The sequence below is a fragment of the Watersipora subatra genome, chromosome 3, assembly GCF_963576615.1.
Source record: "Watersipora subatra chromosome 3, tzWatSuba1.1, whole genome shotgun sequence".
NCBI classification, from domain to species: domain Eukaryota; kingdom Metazoa; phylum Bryozoa; class Gymnolaemata; order Cheilostomatida; family Watersiporidae; genus Watersipora; species Watersipora subatra.
In genome coordinates this window covers 27,962,424-27,983,721 of record NC_088710.1, presented here as the reverse complement: position 1 = coordinate 27,983,721, position 21,298 = coordinate 27,962,424, and positions in this window count along the sequence as shown.

Sequence of the window (21,298 nt, the reverse complement as noted above, 5' to 3'; positions counted from 1 at the left end):
ATCAAGTTAAATAGTTAGCACCACTAATCCACTGTAGATTGTTTAGCTGTATTAATCAATTTAAATAGTTAGCACTACTAATCCACGATAGATTGTTTAGCTGTATTAATCAATTTAAATAGTTAACATTACTCATCCACTGTAGATTGTTTAGCTGTATTAATCTAATCGAATAGTTAGCACTACTAACCCACGGTAGATTGTTTAGCTGTATTAATCAATTTAAATAGTTAGCACTACTAATTCACGGTAGATTGTTTAGCTGTATTAATCAATTTAAATAGTTAGCACTACTAATCCACGGCAGATTTTTTAGCTGTATTAATCTAATCGAATAGTTAGCACTACTAACCCACGGTAGATTGTTTAGCTGTATTAATCAATTTAAATAGTTAGCACTACTAATCCGCGGTAGATTGTTTAGCTGTATTAATCAATTTAAATAGTTAACATTACTCATCCACTGTAGATTGTTTAGCTGTATTAATCAAGTTAAATAGTTAGCACCACTAATCCACTGTAGATTGTTTAGCTGTATTAATCAATTTAAATAGTTAGCACTACTAATCCACGGTAGATTGTTTAGCTGTATTGATCAATTTAAATAGTTAGCACAACTAATCCACTGTAGATTGTTTAGCTGTATTAATCAATGTAAATAGTTAGCACTACTAATCCACGGTAGATTGTTTAGCTGTATTAACCAATTTAAATAGTTAGCACTACTAATCCACGATAGATTGTTTAGCTGTATTAACCAATTTAAATAGTTAGCACTACTAATCCACGGTAGATTTTTTAGCTGTATTAATCAATTCAAATAGTTAGCACCACTAATCCACGGTAGATTGTTTAGCTGTATTAATCAATTTAAATAGTTAGCACTACTAATCCACGGTAGATTGTTTAGCTGTATTAACCAATTTAAATAGTTAGCACTACTAATCCACGATAGATTGTTTAGCTGTATTAACCAATTTAAATAGTTAGCACTACTAATCCACGGTAGATTTTTTAGCTGTATTAATCAATTCAAATAGTTAGCACTACTAATTCACGGTAGATTGTTTAGCTGTATTAATCAATTTAAATAGTTAGCACCACTAATCCACTGTCGATTGTTTAGCTGTATTAATGAATTTAAATAGTTATCACTACTAATCCATGGTAGATTGTTTAGCTGTATTGATCAATTTAAATAGTTAGCACCACTAATCCATGGTAGATTGTTTAGCTGTATTAATCAATTTAAATAGTTAGCACTACTAATCCACGGTATATTGTTTAGCTGTATTAATCAATTCAAATAGTTAGCACTACTAATCCACGGTAGATTGATCAGCTGTATTAATCAATTCAATTAGTTAGCCCTACTAATCCACGGTAGATTGTTCAGCTGTATTAATCAATTTAAATAGTTAGCACTACTAATCCACGGTAGAATTTTTAGCTGTATTAATCTATTCAAATAGTTAGCACTACTAATCCACGGTAGATTGTTTAGCTGTATTAACCAATTTAAATAGTTAGCACTACTAATCCACGACAGATTGTTTAGCTGTATTAATCACTTTAAATAGTTAGCACTACTAATCCACAGTAGATTGTTTAGCTGTATTAACCAATTCAAATAGTTAGCACTACTAATCCACGATAGATTGTTTAGCTGTATTAATCAATTTAAATAGTTAGCACTACTAATCCACCGTAGATTGTTCAGCTGTATTAATCAATTCAACTAGTTAGCACTACTAATCAACGGTAGATTGTTTAGCTGTATTAATCAATTTAAATAGTTAGCACTACTAATCCACGGTATATTGTTTAGCTGTATTAATCAATTCAAATAGTTAGCACTACTAATCCACGGTAGATTGATCAGCTGTATTAATCAATTCAATTAGTTAGCCCTACTAATCCACGGTAGATTGTTCAGCTGTATTAATCAATTTAAATAGTTAGCACTACTAATCCACGGTAGAATTTTTAGCTGTATTAATCAATTTAAATAGTTAGCACTACTAATCCACGGTATATTGTTTAGCTGTATTAATCAATTCAAATAGTTAGCACTACTAATCCACGGTAGATTGATCAGCTGTATTAATCAATTCAATTAGTTAGCCCTACTAATCCACGGTAGATTGTTTAGCTGTATTAACCAATTTAAATAGTTAGCACTACTAATCCACGACAGATTGTTTAGCTGTATTAATCAATTTAAATAGTTAGCACTACTAATCCACAGTAGATTGTTTAGCTGTATTAACCAATTTAAATAGTTAGCACTACTAATCCACGGTAGATTTTTTAGCTGTATTAATCAATTCAAATAGTTAGCACTACTAATCCACGGTAGATTGATCAGCTGTATTAATCAATTCAATTAGTTAGCCCTACTAATCCACGGTAGATTGTTTAGCTGTATTAACCAATTTAAATAGTTAGCACTACTAATCCACGACAGATTGTTTAGCTGTATTAATCAGTTTAAATAGTTAGCACTACTAATCCACGGTAGATTGTTTAGCTGTATTAATCAATTTAAATAGTTAGCACTACTAATCCACGGTAGATTGTTTAGCTGTATTAATCAATTTAAATAGTTGGCACTACTAATCCATGGTAGATTGTTTAGCTGTATTAATCAATTTAAATAGTTAGCACTACTAATCTGCGGTAGATTGTTTAGCTGTATTAATCAATTTAAATAGTTAGCACTACTAATCCACAGTAGATTGTTTAGCTGTATTAACCAATTTAAATAGTTAGCACTACTAATCCACGGTAGATTTTTTAGCTGTATTAATCAATTCAAATAGTTAGCACTACTAATCCACGGTAGATTGATCAGCTGTATTAATCAATTCAATTAGTTAGCCCTACTAATCCACGGTAGATTGTTTAGCTGTATTAACCAATTTAAATAGTTAGCACTACTAATCCACAGTAGATTTTTTAGCTGTATTAATCAATTCAAATAGTTAGCACTACTAATCCACGGTAGATTGTTTAGCTGTATTAATCAATTTAAATAGTTAGCACTACTAATCCACGGTAGATTGATCAGCTGTATTAATCAATTCAAATAGTTAGCACTACTAATCCACGGTAGATTGATCAGCTGTATTAATCAATTCAATTAGTTAGCCCTACTAATCCACGGTAGATTGTTTAGCTGTATTAACCAATTTAAATAGTTAGCACTACTAATCCACAGTAGATTTTTTAGCTGTATTAATCAATTCAAATAGTTAGCACTACTAATCCACGGTAGATTGTTTAGCTGTATTAATCAATTTAAATAGTTAGCACCACTAATCCACTGTCGATTGTTTAGCTGTATTAATCAATTTAAATAGTTATCACTACTAATCCACGGTAGATTGTTTAGCTGTATTGATCAATTTAAATAGTTAGCACCACTAATCCACTGTAGATTGTTTAGCTGTATTAATCAATTTAAATAGTTAGCACTACTAATCCACGGTATATTGTTTAGCTGTATTAATCAATTCAAATAGTTAGCACTACTAATCCACGGTAGATTGATCAGCTGTATTAATCAATTCAATTAGTTAGCCCTACTAATCCACGGTAGATTGTTCAGCTGTATTAATCAATTTAAATAGTTAGCACTACTAATCCACGGTAGAATTTTTAGCTGTATTAATCTATTCAAATAGTTAGCACTACTAATCCACGGTAGGTTGTTTAGCTGTATTAACCAATTTAAATAGTTAGCACTACTAATCCACGACAGATTGTTTAGTTGTATTAATCAATTTAAATAGTTAGCACTACTAATCCACAGTAGATTGTTTAGCTGTATTAACCAATTCAAATAGTTAGCACTACTAATCCACGATAGATTGTTTAGCTGTATTAATCAATTTAAATAGTTAGCACTACTAATCCACCGTAGATTGTTCAGCTGTATTAATCAATTCAACTAGTTAGCACTACTAATCAACGGTAGATTGTTTAGCTGTATTAATCAATTTAAATAGTTAGCACTAATAATCCACGGTATATTGTTTAACTGTATTAATCAATTTAAATAGTTAGCACTACTAATCCACGGCAGATTGTTTAGCTGTATTAATCAATTTAAATACCTAGCACTACTAATCCACGGTAGATTGTTCAGCTGTATTAATCAATTTAAATAGTTAGCACTACTAATCCACGACAGATTGTTTAGCTGTATTAATCAATTTAAATAGTTAGCACTACTAATCCACAGTAGATTGTTTAGCTGTATTAACCAATTCAAATAGTTAGCACTACTAATCCACGATAGATTGTTTAGCTGTATTAATCAATTTAAATAGTTAGCACTACTAATCCACCGTAGATTGTTCAGCTGTATTAATCAATTCAACTAGTTAGCACTACTAATCAACGGTAGATTGTTTAGCTGTATTAATCAATTTAAATAGTTAGCACTACTAATCCACGGTATATTGTTTAGCTGTATTAATCAATTTAAATAGTTAGCACTACTAATCCACGGTAGATTGTTCAGCTGTATTAATCAATTCAAATAGTTAGCACTACTAATCCACGGTAGATTGATCAGCTGTTTTAATCAATTCAATTAGTTAGCCCTACTAATCCACGGTAGATTGTTCAGCTGTATTAATCAATTTAAATAGTTAGCACTACTAATCCACGGTAGAATTTTTAGCTGTATTAATCTATTCAAATAGTTAGCACTACTAATCCACGGTAGATTGTTTAGCTGTATTAATCAATTTAAATAGTTAGCACTACTAATCCGCGGTCGATTGTTTAGCTGTATTAATCAATTTAAATAGTTAACACTACTCATCCACTGTTGATTGTTTAGCTGTATTAATCAAGTTAAATAGTTAGCACCACTAATCCACTGTAGATTGTTTAGCTGTATTAATCAATTTAAATAGTTAGCACTACTAATTCACGGTAGATTGTTTAGCTGTATTAATCAATTCAAATAGTTAGCACTACTAATCCACTGAAGATTGTTCAGCTGTGTTAATCAATTCAAATAGTTAGCACTACTAATCCACTGTAGATTTTTCAGCTGTATTAATCAATTTAATTAGTTAGCACTACTAATCCACGGTAGATTGTTCAGCTGTATTAATCAATTCAAATAGTTAGCACTACTAATCCACGGTAGATTGTTTAGCTGTATTAATCAATTCAAATAGTTAGCACTACTAATCCACTGTAGATTGTTCAGCTGTGTTAATCAATTCAAATAGTTAGCACTACTAATCCACTGTAGATTTTTTAGCTGTATTAATCAGTTTTATTAGTTAGCACTACTAATCCACCGCACATTGTTCAGCTGTATTAATCAATTCAAATAGTTAGCACTACTAATCCACGGTAGATTGTTCAGCTGTATTAATCAATTCAAATAGTTAGCACTACTAATCCACGGTAGATTGTTTAGCTGTATTAATCAATTTAAATAGTTAGCACTACTAATCCACGGTAGATTGTTTAGCTGTATTAATCAATTTAAATAGTTAGCACTACTACTCCACTGTAGATTGTTTAGCTGTATTAATCAATTTAAATAGTTAGCACCACTAATCCAATGTAGATTGTTTAGCTGTATTAACCAATTTAAATAGTTAGCACTACTAATCCACGATAGATTGTTTAGCTGTATTAATCAATTTAAATAGTTAGCACTACTAATCCACGGTAGATTGTTCAGCTGTATTAATCAATTCAAAAAGTTAGCACTACTAATCCACGGTAGATTGTTCAGCTGTATTAATCAATTGAAATAGTTTTCACTACTAATCCACGGTAGATTGTTCAGCTGTATTAATCAATTCAAATATTTAGCACTACTAATCCACGGTAGATTGTTTAGCTGTATTAATCAATTTAATAAGTTAGCACCACTAATCCACGGTAGATTGTTTAGCTGTATTAATCAATTCACAATAAATAGTTAGCACTACCAATCCACGGTAGATTGTTTAGCTGTATTGATCAATTTAAATAGTTAGCAATACTAATCCACGGTAGATTGTTTAGCTGTATTAATCAATTCAAATAGTTAGCACTACTAATCCACGGTAGATTGTTCAGCTGTATTAATCAATTCAAAAAGTTAGCACTACTAATCCACGATAGATTGTTTAGCTGTATTAATCAATTCAAATAGTTAGCACTACTAATCCACGATAGATTGTTTAGCTGTATTAATCAATTTAAATAGTTAGCACTACTAATCCACGGTAGATTGTTCAGCTGTATTAATCAATTCAAAAAGTTAGCACTACTAATCCACGGTAGATTGTTCAGCTGTATTAATCAATTGAAATAGTTTTCACTACTAATCCACGGTAGATTGTTCAGCTGTATTAATCAATTCAAATATTTAGCACTACTAATCCACGATAGATTGTTCAGCTGTATTAATCAATTGAAATAGCTAGCACTACTAATCCACGGTAGATTGTTCAGCTGTATTATTCAATTCAAATAGTTAGTACTACTAATCCACGGTAGATTGTTTAGCTGTATTAATTAATTTGAATAGTTAGCACTACTAATCCACGGTAGATTGTTTAGCTGTATTAATCAATTTACAATAAATAGTTAGCACTACTAATCCACGGTAGATTGTTTAGCTGTATTGATCAATTTAAATAGTTAGCATTACTAATCCACGGTAGATTGTTTAGCTGTATTAATCAATTCAAATAGTTAGCACTACTAATCCACGGTAGATTGATCAGCTGTATTAATCAATTCAATTAGTTAGCCCTACTAATCCACAGTAGATTGTTCAGCTGTATTAATCAATTTAAATAGTTAGCACTACTAATCCACGGTAGATTTTTTAGCTGTATTAATCTATTCAAATAGTTAGCACTACTAATCCATGGTAGATTTTTTAGCTGTATTAATCAATTTAAATAGTTAGCACTACTAATCCGCGGTCGATTGTTTAGCTGTATTAATCAATTTAAATAGTTAACACTACTCATCCACTGTAGATTGTTTAGCTGTATTAATCAAGTTAAATAGTTAGCACCACTAATCCACTGTAGATTGTTTAGCTGTATTAATCAATTTAAATAGTTAGCACTACTAATTCACGGTAGATTGTTTAGCTGTATTAATCAATTCAAATAGTTAGCACTACTAATCCACTGAAGATTGTTCAGCTGTGTTAATCAATTCAAATAGTTAGCGCTACTAATCCACTGTAGATTTTTCAGCTGTATTAATCAATTTAATTAGTTAGCACTACTAATCCACCGTAGATTGTTCAGCTGTATTAATCAATTCAAATAGTTAGCACTACTAATCCACGGTAGATTGTTCAGCTGTATTAATCAATTCAAATAGTTAGCACTACTAATCCACGGTAGATTGTTTAGCTGTATTAATCAATTCAAATAGTTAGCACTACTAGTCCACGGTAGATTGTTCAGCTGTGTCAATCAATTCAAATAGTTAGCACTACTAATCCACTGTAGATTTTTTAGCTGTATTAATCAATTTAATTAGTTAGCACCACTAATCCACGGTAGATTGTTTAGCTGTATTAATCAATTTAAATAGTTAGCACTACTAATTCACGGTAGATTGTTTAGCTGTATTAATCAATTCAAATAGTTAGCACTACTAATCCACTGTAGATTGTTCAGCTGTGTTAATCAATTCAAATAGTTAGCACTACTAATCCACTGTAGATTTTTTAGCTGTATTAATCAGTTTTATTAGTTAGCACTACTAATCCACCGTAGATTGTTCAGCTGTATTAATCAATTCAAATAGTTAGCACTACTAATCCACGGTAGATTGTTCAGCTGTATTAATCAATTCAAATAGTTAGCACTACTAATCCACGGTAGATTGTTTAGCTGTATTAATCAATTTAAATAGTTAGCACTACTAATCCACGGTAGATTGTTTAGCTGTATTAATCAATTTAAATAGTTAGCACTACTAATCCACTGTAGATTGTTTAGCTGTATTAATCAATTTAAATAGTTAGCACCACTAATCCAATGTAGATTGTTTAGCTGTATTAACCAATTTAAATAGTTAGCACTACTAATCCACGATAGATTGTTTAGCTGTATTAATCAATTTAAATAGTTAGCACTACTAATTCACGGTAGATTGTTTAGCTGTATTAATCAATTCAAATAGTTAGCACTACTAATCCACTGAAGATTGTTCAGCTGTGTTAATCAATTTAATTAGTTAGCACTACTAATCCACCGTAGATTGTTCAGCTGTATTAATCAATTCAAATAGTTAGCACTACTAATCCACGGTAGATTGATCAGCTGTATTAATCAATTCAATTAGTTAGCACTACTAATCCACGGTAGATTGATCAGCTGTATTAATCAATTCAATTAGTTAGCCCTACTGATCCACAGTAGATTGTTCAGCTGTATTAATCAATTTAAATAGTTAGCACTACTAATCCACTGTAGATTTTTTAGCTGTATTAATCAATTTAAATAGTTAGCACTACTAATTCACGGTAGATTGTTTAGCTGTATTAATCAATTCAAATAGTTAGCACTACTAATCCACGGTAGATTGTTCAGCTGTATTAATCAATTCAAATAGTTAGCACTACTAATCCACGGTAGATTGTTTAGCTGTATTAATCAATTTAAATAGTTAGCACTACTAATCCACGGTAGATTGTTTAGCTGTATTAATCAATTTAAATAGTTAGCACTACTAATCCAATGTAGATTGTTTAGCTGTATTAACCAATTTAAATAGTTAGCACTACTAATCCACGATAGATTGTTTAGCTGTATTAATCAATTCAAATAGTTAGCACTACTAATCCACGGTAGATTGATCAGCTGTATTAATCAATTCAATTAGTTAGCACTACTAATCCACGGTAGATTGATCAGCTGTATTAATCAATTCAATTAGTTAGCCCTACTAATCCACAGTAGATTGTTCAGCTGTATTAATCAATTTAAATAGTTAGCACTACTAATCCACGGTAGATTTTTTAGCTGTATTAATCTATTCAAATAGTTAGCACTACTAATCCATGGTAGATTGTTTAGCTGTATTAATCAATTTAAATAGTTAGCACTACTAATCCGCGGTCGATTGTTTAGCTGTATTAATCAATTTAAATAGTTAACACTACTCATCCACTGTAGATTGTTTAGCTGTATTAATCAAGTTAAATAGTTAGCACCACTAATCCACTGTAGATTGTTTAGCTGTATTAATCAATTTAAATAGTTAGCACTACTAATTCACGGTAGATTGTTTAGCTGTATTAATCAATTCAAATAGTTAGCACTACTAATCCACTGAAGATTGTTCAGCTGTGTTAATCAATTCAAATAGTTAGCACTACTAATCCACTGTAGATTTTTCAGCTGTATTAATCAATTTAATTAGTTAGCACTACTAATCCACCGTAGATTGTTCAGCTGTATTAATCAATTCAAATAGTTAGCACTACTAATCCACGGTAGATTGTTCAGCTGTATTAATCAATTCAAATAAATAGCACTACTAATCCACGGTAGATTGTTTAGCTGTATTAATCAATTCAAATAGTTAGCACTACTAGTCCACGGTAGATTGTTCAGCTGTGTTAATCAATTCAAATAGTTAGCACTACTAATCCACTGTAGATTTTTTAGCTGTATTAATCAATTTAATTAGTTAGCACCACTAATCCACGGTAGATTGTTTAGCTGTATTAATCAATTTAAATAGTTAGCACTACTAATCCACGGTAGATTGTTTAGCTGTATTAATCAATTTAAATAGTTAGCACTACTAATCCACTGTAGATTGTTTAGCTGTATTAATCAATTTAAATAGTTAGCACCACTAATCCAATGTAGATTGTTTAGCTGTATTAACCAATTTAAATAGTTAGCACTACTAATCCACGATAGATTGTTTAGCTGTATTAATCAATTTAAATAGTTAGCACTACTAATCCACGGTAGATTGTTCAGCTGTATTAATCAATTCAAAAAGTTAGCACTACTAATCCACGGTAGATTGTTCAGCTGTATTAATCAATTGAAATAGTTTTCACTACTAATCCACGGTAGATTGTTCAGCTGTATTAATCAATTCAAATATTTAGCACTACTAATCCACGGTAGATTGTTTAGCTGTATTAATCAATTTAAATAGTTAGCACTACTAATCCACGGTAGATTGTTTAGCTGTATTAATCAATTTACAATAAATAGTTAGCACTACTAATCCACGGTAGATTGTTTAGCTGTATTGATCAATTTAAATAGTTAGCAATACTAATCTACGATAGATTGTTTAGCTGTATTAATCAATTTAAATAGTTAGCACTACTAATCCACGGTAGATTTTTCAGCTGTATTAATCAATTCAAAAAGTTAGCACTACTAATCCACGGTAGATTGTTCAGCTGTATTAATCAATTGAAATAGTTTTCACTACTAATCCACGGTAGATTGTTCAGCTGTATTAATCAATTCAAATATTTAGCACTACTAATCCACGATAGATTGTTCAGCTGTATTAATCAATTGAAATAGCTAGCACTACTAATCCACGGTAGATTGTTCAGCTGTATTAATCAATTCAAATAGTTAGTACTACTAATCCACAGTAGATTGTTTAGCTGTATTAATCAATTTGAATAGTTAGCACTACTAATCCACGGTAGATTGTTTAGCTGTATTAATCAATTTACAATAAATAGTTAGCACTACTAATCCACGGTAGATTGTTTAGCTGTATTGATCAATTTAAATAGTTAGCATTACTAATCCACGGTAGATTGTTTAGCTGTATTAATGAATTTAAATAGTTAGCACTACTAATCCATGGTAGATTGTTCAGCTGTATTAATCAATTTATATATTTAGCACTACTAATTCACGGTAGATTGTTTAGCTGTATTAATCAATTCAAATAGTTAGCACTACTAATCCACGGTAGATTTTTCAGCTGTATTAATCAATTCAAATAGTTAGCACTACTAATCCACAGTAAATTGTTTAGCTGTATTAATCAATTCAAATAGCTAGCACTACTAATCCACGGTAGATTTTTAGCTGTATTAATCAATTTAAATAGTTAGCACTACTAATCCACGGTAGATTGTTTAGCTGTATTAATCAATTTAAATAGTTAGCACTACTAATCCACGGTAGATTGTTTAGCTGTATTAATCAATTCAAATAGTTAGCACTACTAATCCACCTTAGATTGTTCAGCTGTATTAATCAATTCAAATAGTTAGCACTACTAATCCACAGTAGATTGTTTAGCTATATTAATCAATCCAAATAGCTAGCACTACTAATCCACGGTAGATTGTTGAGCTGTATTAATCAATTTAAATAGTTAGCACTACTAATCCACGGTAGATTGTTTAGCTGTATTAATCAATTTAAATAGCTAGCACTACTAATCCACTGTAGATTGTTTAGCTGTATTAATCAATTCAAATAGTTAGCACTACTAATCCAGGGTAGATTGTTCAGCTGTATTAATCAATTTAAATAGTTAGCATTACTAATCCACGGTAGATTGTTTAGCTGTATTAATCAATTTAAATAGTTAGCACTACTAATCCACGGTAGATTGTTTAGCTGTATTGATCAATTTAAATAGTTAGCACTACTAATCCACTGTAGATTGTTCAGCTGTATTAATCACTTCAAATAGTTAGCACTACTAATCCACAGTAGATTGTTTAGCTGTATTAATCAAGTTAAATAGTTAGCACCACTAATCCACTGTAGATTGTTTAGCTGTATTAATCAATTTAAATAGTTAGCACTACTAATTCACGGTAGATTGTTTAGCTGTATTAATCAATTCAAATAGTTAGCACTACTAATCCACTGAAGATTGTTCAGCTGTGTTAATCAATTCAAATAGTTAGCACTACTAATCCACTGTAGATTTTTCAGCTGTTTTAATCAATTTAATTAGTTAGCACTACTAATCCACCGTAGATTGTTCAGCTGTATTAATCAATTCAAATAGTTAGCACTACTAATCCACGGTAGATTGTTCAGCTGTATTAATCAATTCAAATAAATAGCACTACTAATCCACGGTAGATTGTTTAGCTGTATTAATCAATTCAAATAGTTAGCACTACTAGTCCACGGTAGATTGTTCAGCTGTGTTAATCAATTCAAATAGTTAGCACTACTAATCCACTGTAGATTTTTTAGCTGTATTAATCAATTTAATTAGTTAGCACCACTAATCCACGGTAGATTGTTTAGCTGTATTAATCAATTTAAATAGTTAGCACTACTAATCCACGGTAGATTGTTTAGCTGTATTAACCAATTTAAATAGTTAGCATTACTAATCCACTGTAGATTGTTCAGCTGTATTAATCAATTCAAATAGTTAGCACTACTAATCCACTGTAGATTTTTTAGCTGTATTAATCAATTTAATTAGTTAGCACCACTAATCCACGGTAGATTGTTTAGCTGTATTAATCAATTTAAATAGTTAGCACTACTAATCCACGGTAGATTGATCAGCTGTATTAATCAATTTAAATAGTTAGCACTACTAATCCACGGTAGATTGTTTAGCTGTATTAACCAATTTAAATAGTTAGCATTACTAATCCACGGTAGATTGTTCAGCTGTATTAATCAATTCAAATAGTTAGCACCACTAATCCACGGTAGATTGTTTAGCTGTATTAATCAATTCAATTAGTTAGCACTACTAATCAACGGTAGATTGTTTAGCTGTATTAATCAATTTAAATAGTTAGCACTACTAATCCACTGTAGATTGTTTAGCTGTATTAATCAATTTAAATAGTTAGCACCACTAATCCAATGTAGATTGTTTAGCTGTATTAACCAATTTAAATACTTAGCACTACTAATCCACGATAGATTGTTTAGCTGTATTAATCAATTTAAATAGTTAGCACTACTAATCCACGGTAGATTGTTCAGCTGTATTAATCAATTCAAAAAGTTAGCACTACTAATCCACGGTAGATTGTTCAGCTGTATTAATCAATTGAAATAGTTTTCACTACTAATCCACGGTAGATTGTTCAGCTGTATTAATCAATTCAAATATTTAGCACTACTAATCCACGGTAGATTGTTTAGCTGTATTAATCAATTTAAATAGTTAGCACTACTAATCCACGGTAGATTGTTTAGCTGTATTAATCAATTTACAATAAATAGTTAGCACTACTAATCCACGGTAGATTGTTTAGCTGTATTGATCAATTTAAATAGTTAGCACTACTAATCCACGGTAGATTGTTTCGCTGTATTAATCAATTTAAATAGTTAGCACTACTAATCCACGGTAGATTTTTCAGCTGTATTAATCAATTCAAAAAGTTAGCACTACTAATCCACGGTAGATTGTTCAGCTGTATTAATCAATTGAAATAGTTTTCACTACTAATCCACGGTAGATTGTTCAGCTGTATTAATCAATTCAAATATTTAGCACTACTAATCCACGATAGATTGTTCAGCTGTATTAATCAATTGAAATAGCTAGCACTACTAATCCACGGTAGATTGTTCAGCTGTATTAATCAATTCAAATAGTTAGTACTACTAATCCACAGTAGATTGTTTAGCTGTATTAATCAATTCGAATAGTTAGCACTACTAATCCACGGTAGATTGTTTAGCTGTATTAATCAATTTACAATAAATAGTTAGCACTACTAATCCACGGTAGATTGTTTAGCTGTATTGATCAATTTAAATAGTTAGCATTACTAATCCACGGTAGATTGTTTAGCTGTATTAATGAATTTAAATAGTTAGCACTACTAATCCATGGTAGATTGTTCAGCTGTATTAATCAATTTATATATTTAGCACTACTAATTCACGGTAGATTGTTTAGCTGTATTAATCAATTCAAATAGTTAGCACTACTAATCCACGGTAGATTTTTCAGCTGTATTAATCAATTCAAATAGTTAGCACTACTAATCCACAGTAAATTGTTTAGCTGTATTAATCAATTCAAATAGCTAGCACTACTAATCCACGGTAGATTTTTAGCTGTATTAATCAATTTAAATAGTTAGCACTACTAATCCACGGTAGATTGTTTAGCTGTATTAATCAATTCAAATAGTTAGCACTACTAATCCACGGTAGATTGTTTAGCTGTATTAATCAATTTAAATAGTTAGCACTACTAATCCACGGTAGATTGTTTAGTTGTATTAATCAATTTAAATAGTTAGCACTACTAATCCATGGTAGATTGTTTAGCTGTATTAATCAATTCAAATAGTTAGCACTACTAATCCACGGTAGATTGTTTAGCTGTATTAATCAATTTAAATAGTTAGCACTACTAATCCATGGTAGATTGTTTAGCTGTATTAATCAATTTAAATAGTTAGCACTACTAATCCACGGTAGATTGTTTAGCTGTATTAATCAATTCAAATAGTTAGCACTACTAATCCACGGTAGATTGTTTAGTTGTATTAATCAATTTAAATAGTTAGCACTACTAATCCATGGTAGATTGTTTAGCTGTATTAATCAATTCAAATAGTTAGCACTACTAATCCACGGTAGATTGTTTAGCTGTATTAATCAATTTAAATAGTTAGCACTACTAATCCATGGTAGATTGTTTAGCTGTATTAATCAATTTAAATAGTTAGCACTACTAATCCACGGTAGATTGTTTAGCTGTATTAATCAATTCAAATAGTTAGCACTACTAATCCACCTTAGATTGTTCAGCTGTATTAATCAATTCAAATAGTTAGCACTACTAATCCACAGTAGATTGTTTAGCTATATTAATCAATCCAAATAGCTAGCACTACTAATCCACGGTAGATTGTTGAGCTGTATTAATCAATTTAAATAGTTAGCACTACTAATCCACGGTAGATTGTTTAGCTGTATTAATCAATTTAAATAGCTAGCACTACTAATCCACTGTAGATTGTTTAGCTGTATTAATCAATTCAAATAGTTAGCACTACTAATCCACGGTAGATTGTTCAGCTGTATTAATCAATTTAAATAGTTAGCATTACTAATCCACGGTAGATTGTTTAGCTGTATTAATCAATTTAAATAGTTAGCACTACTAATCCACGGTAGATTGTTTAGCTGTATTGATCAATTTAAATAGTTAGCACTACTAATCCACTGTAGATTGTTCAGCTGTATTAATCACTTCAAATAGTTAGCACTACTAATCCACAGTAGATTGTTTAGCTGTATTAATCAATTTAAATAGTTAGCATTACTAATCCATGGTAGATTGTTCAGCTGTATTATTCAATTCAAATAGCTAGCACTACTAATCCACGGTAGATTGTTTAGCTGTATTAATCAATTTAAATAGTTAGCACTACTAATCCACGGTATATTGTTTAGCTGTATTAATCAATTTAAATAGTTAGCACTACTAATCCACGGTAGATTGTTTAGCTGTATTAATCAATTTAAATAGTTAGCACTGCTAATCCACGGTAGATTGTTTAGCTGTATTAACCAATTTAAATAGTTAGCACTACTAATCCACGGTAGATTGTTTAGTTGTATTAATCAATTTAAATAGTTAGCACTAGTAATCCACGGTAGATTGTTCAGCTGTATTAATCAACTTAAATAGTTAGCACTACTAATCCACTGTAGATTGTTTAGCTGTATTAATCAACTTAAATAGTTAGCACTACTAATCCACTGTAGATTGTTTAGCTGTATTAATCAATTTAAATAGTTAGCACTACTAATCCACGGTAGATTGTTCAGCTGTATTAATCAATTCAAATATTTAGCACTACTAATCCACGGTAGATTGTTTAGCTGTATTAATCAATTTAAATAGTTGGCACTACTAATCCACGATAGATTGTTTAGCTGTATTAATCAATTTAAGTAGTTAGCACTACTAATCCACGGTAGATTGTTTAGCTGTATTAATCAATCCTAATAGCTAGCACTACTAATCCACGGTAGATTGTTCAGCTGTATTAATCAATTTAAATAATTATCACTACTAATCCACGGTAGATTGTTTAGCTGTATTAATCAATTTAAATAGTTAGCACTACTAATCCACGGTAGATTGTTTAGCTGTATTGATCAATTTAAATAGTTAGCATTACTAATCCACGGTAGATTGTTTAGCTGTATTAATCAATTTAAATAGTTAGCACTACTAATCCACGGTAGATTGTTTAGCTGTATTAATCAATTTAAATAGTTAGCACTACTAATCCACGGTAGATTGTTTAGCTGTATTAATCAATTTAAATAGTTAGCACCACTAATCCACGGTAGATTGTTCAGCTGTATTAATCAATTTAAATATTTAGCACTACTAATTCACGGTATATTGTTTAGCTGTATTAATCAATTCAAATAGTTAGCACTACTAATCCACGGTAGATTGTTTAGCTGTATTAATCAATTTGAATAGTTAGCACTACTAATCCATGGTAGATTGTTTAGCTGTATTAATCAATTCAAATAGCTAGCACTACTAATCCACGGTAGATTTTTAGCTGTATTAATCAATTTAAATAGTTAGCACTACTAGTCCACGGTAGATTGTTTAGCTGTATTAATCAATTTAAATAGTTAGCATTACTAATCCATGGTAGATTGTTCAGCTGTATTATTCAATTCAAATATTTAGCACTACTAATCCACGGTAGATTGTTTAGCTGTATTAATCAATTTAAATAGTTAGCACTACTAATCCACGGGAGATTGTTTAGCTGTATTAATCAATCCAAATAGCTAGCACTACTAATCCACGGTATATTGTTTAGCTGTATTAATCAATTTAAATAGTTAGCACTACTAATCCACGGTAGATTGTTTAGCTGTATTAATCAATTTAAATAGTTAGCACTACTAATCCACTGTAGATTGTTTAGCTGTACTAATCAATTTAAATAGTTAGCACTACTAATCCACGGTAGATTGTTTAGCTGTATTAATCAACTTAAATAGTTAGCACTACTAATCCACGGTAGATTGTTTAGCTGTATTAATCAATTTAAATAGTTAGCACTACTAATCCATGGTAGACTGTTTAGCTGTATTAATCAATTCAAATAGTTAGCACTACTAATCCACTGTAGATTGTTTAGCTGTATTAATCAATTCAAATAGTTAGCACTACTAATCCACTGTAGATTGTTTAGCTGTAATAATCAATTTAAATAGTTGGCACTACTAATCCACTGTAGATTGTTTAGCTGTATTAATCAATTTAAATAGTTGGCACTACTAATCCACTGTAGATTGTTTAGCTGTAATAATCAATTTAAATAGTTGGCACTACTAATCCACTGTAGATTGTTTAGCTGTATTAATCAATTTAAATAGTTAGCACTACTAATCCACTGTAGATTGTTTAGCTGTATTAATCAATTTAAATAGTTAGCACTACTAATCCACGGTAGATTGTTTAGCTGTATTAATCAATTTAAATAGTTAGCACTACTAATCCACTGTAGATTGTTTAGCTGTAATAATCAATTTAAATAGTTGGCACTACTAATCCACTGTAGATTGTTTAGCTGTAATAATCAATTTAAATAGTTGGCACTACTAATCCACTGTAGATTGTTTAGCTGTAATAATCAATTTAAATAGTTGGCACTACTAATCCACTGTAGATTGTTTAGCTGTATTAATCAATTTAAATAGTTAGCACTACTAATCCACTGTAGATTGTTTAGCTGTAATAATCAATTTAAATAGTTGGCACTACTAATCCACTGTAGATTGTTTAGCTGTAATAATCAATTTAAATAGTTGGCACTACTAATCCACTGTAGATTGTTTAGCTGTATTAATCAATTTAAATAGTTAGCACTACTAATCCACTGTAGATCGTTTAGCTGTATTAATCAATTTAAATTTTGTTTAAAACCGCTCAAAGAATAGTTGCTAATTTAATAATTCTTGCTGTACCACATCAAGCCAACGTATCAGAAAAGGAACAATTTTTTGTGGTGAACCAAAACGTATATGAAGCTCATTAATGTACTAAACATTCACTAATCAAATTACTAAAAACTCTTTTGTATCTGACTGACTTAGGAACCTTGTATAAGTAACACTTGTCCACTATACAGAATACAAATAGCATGATCGCCTATGTACATCAATGGTTTTCAGTAGCCTCTAATGCATAGAAAACTTCAATAAAATATATCACAAAAGCTTATATACTAACATATCTGGGGCCTTTGTAAAAAGAATCAGTTTTACATTGATACAAACACTGAATAATATTAAGTGCTGACTAGCTAAGATTGCTACATACAGCAACTAACCACTAAGTAATAATAATGATTGGGTTTTGCACCCAGTAACTGCCTAATTTGTCAGCTGCACAGTGTTAACAGAAAGGCTGCATGTGTAAGGTTAAGTGCTATCATACTTGTACTATATTATCTTTATATATGAATCTCAGCTTTTACCATTCATCTGTCCAGCTATAGAGATTAAAATCTAGAAAACAAATATGCACTTTGTACTGGAATTAAACACACATAATCGGAAACTGAAAGTTTGTAAACACATGCACCTAACCACAAGGCTAAAATTGGTCCTACCATTTCAATTGCCTTTATCATATTGCGTATACCTTTTTTCGCAATAGCAAACGCTCAATTAATAATTCATTCAGCGCATCTTTGGAACACAATGATCTGTTATAACATTTTTTGTCAATTTAGTACATGGGACACAATGTCTTTGCCGGCCTCCCTCAAAAAAACATTTTCTTTCGATTTTCTGACCTCATCAAATAAAAAGTGTCAATAAATTAGTATTTGGGGTTGTGTACTGATTATAACAAAGTAAACTAAGTCCAAAGGGGGGTAGTGGTACCCGCCTGGGCAGAGATGACAATACACTGTCACATTACCAAACAAAATTACTGCCCCATGGAACTGGTCAAAGGATTTATCGACGGATCTCCGGTAGCAAGTAGCCTGAATCAGCCGGGACCCAAGGGACAGATCATCACCCACTGCATGAATGCGGCCATTGACTTTTCCGTCCGGAGCCAATAACGACACTTACACGGGAGTGAAGACCCCACAGGTCGAAGAGGACGATCCCTTACTGTGTGACGCCGGTCCGACTTCTATCAATGGAATGCCGGTTCACCTTGAGGAATTGTTCTAAGCGGCCCGGCTGAAATGTAAGGGGACGGGTCAAACGGCGAGGTTGGTTTCCTTGCTGAGTCGATATGCCACTGTGTTCAGTACGGGTGATGACAATGTAGGAAGGGCGACCGAGGTGGAACATTCCATTCCACTTAAGAAGGTCACTCAGCCAATCCAGCAACACTCGGCCAATTTTGTAGAAATCCCTCCAACAACACCTGAAAGTGATATACATTGCTGCCTATTTTAATTTAGCCATAATCAATATAAGTTATATTAAAAAAAAATTAAAAACAGGCCATGATGAAACTTTAGCCTGTGACACACTTGAAGTTTAGTTGTCAGTTGAAAACTTATGACTATATTCAGCAGAACAAAAAAACTTCCAGGTAAAGAATCGAACAAAGGATCATCAGCCTTCACCAAAATGAAGGGACAAGCTCAATAGTATAAAAAGCCTAAAAATAGTTACTCAGTGCATTTCAAAAACAAAGACTGGAGAAGCTTTAGTTTTGCTGATCGTTATTCATGAATAATCATTTGAAAACTGAAATAGAAATCAATGCTTTGAGCTTTGGTGTATAGTAGTACACTGTTTCACTTACCCTAAAGGTTGACTTGCAACAAAATTCATGTTACCGTTATTTGATATGACAAGATTCACCATGTCTTACTCTGTGGCGTTGTAGGTGGAAAACATGTAGAAAGGTGATTTCAAGCTCTTAAAAGCTCAAAACGAACAGAAAATCGCAGCTACACAAGACAACCATAGTTTGGATTCCCTTTACAAAATGGTGCAAAAGTGATGTAGTTGCGAGAGATGGTTTCTGTTTACACTTTCTTGCAATCTTGTTCGTTGAAATATTTTCACAAATATATCTCATGCATCAATAAAACTATGTCTATTGTTTTTAAGCGTTTGTTTGATCGTCATTGTGATGCTGTCACTTTTAGCACTGACATCTAATAATTTATCATAAAAAATCGTTAAACTTTTTAACCTTAGCTCGAAGGAGTACATGTCATTGTCTGATAATCATGACGAGCCTGTTGGTCACCTATGATAATCAAAAAGTGCTGCACAAATTATTTTCAAAATATTGGGTCACATGATCAGATTACGACTTGACAATTAGTTCAAGCCGAAACAAAACTGCAAAGTAGCGAGCGTCTATATTTGATACAGGGTCTTCGGTAAAACCGAAAGTGTTTGTCATAAACTAGTACTACGATAAGTTTTATATTGAACTTTGTATTGGCCTTTCATTTCACGTGAGAACATACATGACAAGAAGATAACCAGCTACGTAATCAAAATAAAGAGATTCCAATCTACGGCGGCTTTTCAGTTTTGAGCTTTTAAGAGCTTGTAATCACACTTCCACATATTTGGCACTTACAACACAACTGAGTAAGACATGGTAAATCTTTTGATATGAAATAACTGTAATGTGAATTTTGTTGCAAGTCAACTTCTTCCGAAATTATTAGTTCCTTTTGATTTTAGTAAAAAAAATTGATATTTAGGACCTGCACGAACTCATTTCACTCTATTATTTATGTGTAGTTGTTTCTTTTCAATATTGTAAAAGTTTTGTGCGACCTTCAATTTCCTCCACTAGTAAAAAACTCGGTGCATGTGTTTATACTTATATGTTCTGCTTAATTCATAAGTTGTCCAAGAATGCTCAACTAACAGGCAGTTAACAGGCCAAGAACAGCTCTGCTCATCCACACAAATGTTCGAGCTTTTATAGCTAGTAAACTCCGCCTCGGTTCTACTTGGCAAAACCTGGCACGGCTTGGCCTGACTCGGCTCGGTTTTGAATCGGTACGGCTCCGGCTTGGCTTGGCTTTGAGTTGGCGTGGCTTGGCGTGGCTTGGCTTGGCTTGGCTAAGCTCTGACCTCGTTATTTTGCCTGACGGAGCCCAGCCCGATTCGGTTTAGCTCAGCCCTAGGCTCAGATCTCAATGGATCACATTCCACAACACTTTTCCCTCTATTGGTGACCACGGTCTCCAATCTAGACCTTGAGAGAGAGCTTATGGAAGCCATTCCGCAGACCTCCTCTTCTCCTGTCAGGGTTCTGACCAGGTCCTCGACATCTGCTTTAGAGATAGCTTCTC